This window comes from Puma concolor, chromosome A2, assembly GCF_028749965.1.
Source record: "Puma concolor isolate L17-30 chromosome A2, mPumCon1.1.hap2, whole genome shotgun sequence".
NCBI classification, from domain to species: Eukaryota; Metazoa; Chordata; class Mammalia; order Carnivora; family Felidae; genus Puma; species Puma concolor.
Window position 1 is genome coordinate 17,882,396 of NC_141668.1, and position 5,778 is coordinate 17,888,173.

General features: G+C 43.7%; 1 pseudogene; it reads left to right on the forward strand.

Moving 5' to 3' along the window:
• The first annotated feature begins 4,304 nt into the window (after nucleotides 1-4,304).
• On the forward strand, nucleotides 4,305-5,554 carry LOC147583032 (protein Shroom3 pseudogene; annotated as a pseudogene).
• The last annotated feature ends 224 nt before the right edge of the window (nucleotides 5,555-5,778 follow it).

Genomic DNA, 5,778 nt, shown 5'->3' on the forward strand with positions numbered 1-5,778 from the left:
AGACAGCATACAACTTTCAGCACATATTGCGAAAGACATTGAATAAGTGGAACCAGATTCTCGTTCCAGGTAAATTCCTAGGAGGATTCCTGTAATTTTTTCAGGTTAAAAGTTAATCAGGACTATGTTCGTAAATTTGTCAGACAGCATGACTAACCGGGTAGAAGAGTCTTTATGAAATAGACCTCATTCTTTGCATCTAAAACACAAACTCAGTGGGTTTCTGAACTGGAATGACAACTCCCTCTGTTCCTTTGCTCCTTCCAACCTTGCTCTGTCCCTGTTCCCATTCCAGGTCACTGTTCAGCGTACTAATGCCAAGCCTGCTTTTACCCAAAGTGCCTGTTTCGTATGCTGTCATATATACGCTGCCGGTTGGATCTCAGCCAGTGGAATTAAATGAAATGGTTTTCTGTCAGACTGAATACTAATTATGTCTTCATGCCAAAGCTAGGTCTGCATAATGACATCATTTGCAAGTAGGCTGGAGATCGAGGCTCAGAGAAAGTTTGCTCTGATATTTATGGATTCAAGCAAAGCGGTGCTATGCTGTTTGGTCTACCTGTTTTGCATTGGTTTCTTTGCTTGATAGACTTGGCTTTGAAAATGCAAGGGCTTCTCTGGGCAGCACCATGGATTAAGTGAAAGCTTTGTCGCCTAAGTCAGCCGTTCTCCCATTTAAAGGCTACAAACCCACAATTCCATTCCCCAGGGAAGCCTTAGGGACACTAATTTTTTTGGACTGCCAGGAGCCTCACATCCTCTCCACGTCACTGACACATGCCTAGCATGACAAAGTCTCTGATTTGCTGAGGCAGGGTGGTTTACATCGGTTGGTGATTCTCAAATTTCCCCATCTTGTGCATGTCTGAACCTTGATCTCACCAGCCTATCAGAAGTAATATCCTTCATCCTTCAAAAGAGGTTTACATATCTTGTTGCGTTCGCTGTGTTCAATTAGCTAAATTACTGATAATTCCATGCTACGATCATAATGAGAAGAACCTTTCCAAAGCCCTCGGTTTTCTCTCGGTTGGCATTTTAACAGATTTTCTAGAGCAGTAACTTTACCAGTGGGAGCAAAAAGACAAGGAACGAACTAACGTTAAGGGAGGCCCACTGGGAACAGAAGTTTAGGTCAAGGGAAAACATATGTTATCTATTCAATTCAACATACCCATAACACAGTCTTTGAGTTTAAAGTATCTTGCTAGGTATATAAAGCACAGACGAACATATGAGAGTCCTATATCCCAACATCTCATAATTATATGGAGCTGTGGAAAGAGAATCAGGCAGGTTATCCAAAGATGCCACTTTGAGGTCAATCTGTAGGTGGGCAGCCTTGGAAAACCATTTAATTCTTCCGGCCACTGAGTGTTGAGAATTTAATAAATGATCACAGGTTTATACAGGCTTTAAAATTACCCTCTCCTCTCAGGCTATAATATATTGGAATTGAAATAATTCTTTTAAATTCTAAAAAATTTACTGTTATACAAACCTAATTGCTTTCTATTGCTGTCAGAGAGTAGCCATTATCTCTGAACATTATAACAAGTTGCACTGATTTTTAGAGTGCCAGGCACAAGTTCGAAACTCAAGACACTGGTGATTTTTTTAACTTAAATATTTGGCCTACAATTAGGAAATTCTTTTTTCCAAATGAGGGATCCATACTGCTTATCCTCCCACAAAAGTCCCTTATGTAGCTTATATCTGTATGTAACTGAAAGGACACTTATATTCCCCATTTCCTTTATTATGTTGAAGCAGGAAAAAAGCATAGTAAACAAGCAAATGTCAACAAAGTTCAAGGCTGTGAAATATAAAGTCTGAAAACACTGAGGTCAAATCTCCAGACCAGTGCCCAGGGCAGCTCAGTGGCAATCCACCACTGAGTCTTTTGTCAAAAAATTTCTTTCTTTCATTTGCTTGTACCACTAGAGCTACAAGGCATGACTCCAGGTGACTGTCCTGGAGTTGAAAAGTCTCGAACTGTTTAAAATTCATGTTCTGATCCATGCAGGGGGGAAAGATCATCATCATCTGTCCAAGACTTTTGTAGATGTGTTGGATAATAATCCATCATGAGAGTGATCATTAGAAGATTTTTTTTGTTATACCAGTCAGTATATAATGTATAGTTGATTTGGTATAAGCAAAGTTTTCTTGTACTTCAGAGTTTTAACCCCTTAATTCAAGATTTTTTTGAAAGAGGGGCCAAGATGTTGACCAGAGCTAATAAGCTTCTTAAACTTTGTGTGACGATGGTATATACAATTATGTTTTACTTTGGTGTCTGTGCCATGAAAGGAATTTTTTAAAAACTAAAATATTTTTAAGAGAGAAGTTGGCCAACGAATAAGTGAGGTCAAATGAGCAATGGTTCATTATCAAAGGCAACCTGAAGACATGACCACCACCTTCAAATACTTCAAGATCCAACAAATAGAAATATAAAGGTCAATGTAAGAAAAGTCCTCCTGATCCTTTGTGCTTATGATGGCATGAACTTTTTGAGGAAACATACTTCCCCGCCACCTTGCTCCAAAAAGAATGTAAGGTGGTATTCAAGAATAAATAAAACTTTGGAAAGTTCTATGAATTAATTGCAGGCAAGAATATGTAAGAGATAGTAGGCTCCTACTGGCTTTAAGATCACATCCCAGGGCATTCTAGAAGGGACTTCCATGTAGGAGGTTGAACTAAATAATTCAGAAGAGTCACTGAATCTCAGAGTTAAAACTGTGTTAACCTCTGGACCAGCTATCTTATTCAAATGCAGAAAATCTTTCTTCAATAACTTTGATCGAGATAATCACTAGATTTTATGTTTGCTGTTACCTTTCTGGGCAATACCTCCTGCGGTGGTCTATTCTCCTGAGGGGTAATCAATTATGATAGAATTCTTTGAGGCAAAATCCACCATTTAACTTCTCTTCACTATTCCAAGCTTTAGAGCCTCTGGAATGGCCCAGGTGAAACGTATCCTTTTTGAAAATCAGTCCTTCAGGGACTGCAGACAGCTATCATGCCCCAGTTAATCTTCTCCTGTGCGGTGGTTAAGAGTTTAGGCTTTGAACTCAAATGGAATTGGGTCTGAATCCTGTATTCATAACAAGATAGCTTTTCCACCCAGACAAGTTACTTAAATGCTCTGAGCTTCCTCAGTTGTAAATGGGAAAAGAATATCTACCTAAACATTTTATTGTAAACATTTTTTTTAAATGATATATAAAAAAGGACAATGGGGCACCTGGGTGCCTCAGTCGGTTAAGCATCCAACTCTTGATCTTGGCTCAGGTGGTGATCTCATGGTTCAGTCCTGGAGTTCATCCCCACTGGGTCTTTGTGTTAACAGCAGGGGTCCTGCTTGGGATTCTCTCTTTCACTCTCTCTGCTCCTTACCCCCTCAAAATAAATAAATAAACAAGCGTAATACTTGGTGCATATTATGTGTTCAATAAAGTTCCTCTCACATCGTCTCTATCCCCAGATATCTGACATTTTCCTTAAATGGCCCATATCCTAAATTCTTTATTAGCATGTCACAAACTGTCACTCTAATTCTAAATTATAAAGGACATCAAAATTTTTTACAGATGAGATATAGACATTTATAGCAGTGGCTTTCAAACCTATGTGATTCAACACCTCTTTGTATTAATAAATATTTTGTAAAACTCTCTTCATAATCCTTGAAATGTATTAGTAGAAAATTAATCTACCTGTAAAAATTTTTTTTAAATAATTAATATTTGAATATATCTGGATTCAGCGCCCTCAAGCCCTGAACCACAGACCTGACCATCGTAGCTGCTACAGCCGCAACACGGCCAAGTGGCCCATGGTTGAGTGTGGCTAAGTGCCGAGAGGCAGCAAGGTTTGAACTTGGAGTTGGCCTGAAGCCTGTGAAGCCCTGAGGATGGCTGTGGCCACACCAGAGGCGATGAGATGTGTATGCACATCTGAACCCTGTAGACACTGTCACCTCTGACTCCTTTAGCCCAAAGCACCTCATCTCTGACCCCCAGCACAGGAAAGTAGCATAGACAGGAGGAACAAAGCTTTGCTGAGGCCAAGGTGTGGTGAACCTGCAGGCTGACCTCACTCTTGGTATTCACACCAAATCTGGGGAGAACCAATCCAATGCCAGCATGATGCTAAACATCTCAGGGCACAACTGGCAATCCTTGACCCCAAAGCCACCATTTCAGCTCTTCTACAACTAAGACCGCGCTTCTGTGAGGCAGGGCCCTGACGGTGCTACTCCCAGAAGAGCATGGAGAGCCTGGAACCCAATGGGGGGTACCCCCCCCCGTCCTTCTCTTTCCCCTGGCAAGTCCAGCAGCAGCACTGACCAACTCAGACACCTCTGTAACAACAGGGACTTGGCTTATAGCTCCTCCTTCTCTAGCTTCTCCCAGTTCTACAGATCTGCAGGCTCCCTAAAAACTCCCTTCATAGAGGAATATTTGCTTACTGCGCTAGAGAAGAGTCCAGAAAATAGCCCTCCGGTATAGCCCAAGCAGAATTACACCGAGAAAGCCCAACCTTTCCAACCTCTGCCGCTGATGGGCATCCACCTGGTACCCTCCCTGGAGGCACACTTTGCCCAGGTGCCCCAGCCTCCCACGAGTAGTAACAGCAACATACTCCACCTTACATTGGCCAAGGAAAGTGGACATACAGTTCCTTGGGAAGCTTGTGACAAGATGGCTGCCCTTGATGAGAACAGAAACCAAAATGCATCTAGAAGGCCTGAGTTTGCCTTCGATGAGCCCCTAGAATATGACTCAATGTCCCCAGTAGAGAGGAAACCTGAAACTTTAGCCAAATGTATCTCCTACAAAGTCTACTTCTCTTCCCTAACTGAAAACGAAGAGAATACCTCTCTAAAGAGACATCCCACACCTCTCCAAGGCAACAGCTCAGATTTCAGTGAGAGAAAGGGCACCCAGGGCAAGACATCATATAGCAATTCCCACTGCCTCAAACCCCCTCAACCAAGTGGGTGAAGATAAGGAATCTTCCAGGATCTCAGGGCCTTGGGAGGACGATCTCCACAAAGACCACAATGAAGGCTAGAGAGAGAAGGCCTAGTCCAGAGCCTGTCGAGCAACTGTGGCGGGACCAAGGCAGCCTTTTCCTCTCTCCACAACATTCCTGGAAGTCTAAGGAGCAAAACAGACTGGGGCTAGGAGGGGGAGCCCAGGAGGGCTACCCTGGAGGGCTTGCCCACATGTCCAGCCAACGCCCAGGCAGAGGACGCTGGAAGGAAAGCCGTGACTGATCACAGGAGCCCGGTGGACAGACCAGTTTCCCATCCAAGGTTTGAGGGAGAACCAGCACCTTGGTCACTTTCCTACTATCCAGACCCCAGGTAGAGGAGCCACCCTGCCTGCCACACCAGCACACATCCACTCTGGGCAGGAGCAGACTCTGCGGGGCTATCAGTGCAGGAGACACCATGCTGGGGGCTGGAGGTTTCCAAGATGGAGCAGCAGAAGCAAGGAAGCCCGGACCCCCGAGTGTCTGCAGCTTCCGTTAAAGCCACAACCACAGGCCCAACAGGGCCCTCCCAACTCCCAATACCTTGGGAGGTGATTTCGAGGACACAAATACCAATATGTGGTTTTCTGAATCCCCTGAAGCCCTAGACAGTGGGGAGCAGCAATTTAAAAGGGGGGAGCCAAGGGGCACCTGGGTGGCTCAGTTGGTTAAGCCTGAAACTTTAGCTCAGGTCCTGAGCTCATGGTTCTTGAGCTCGAGCCG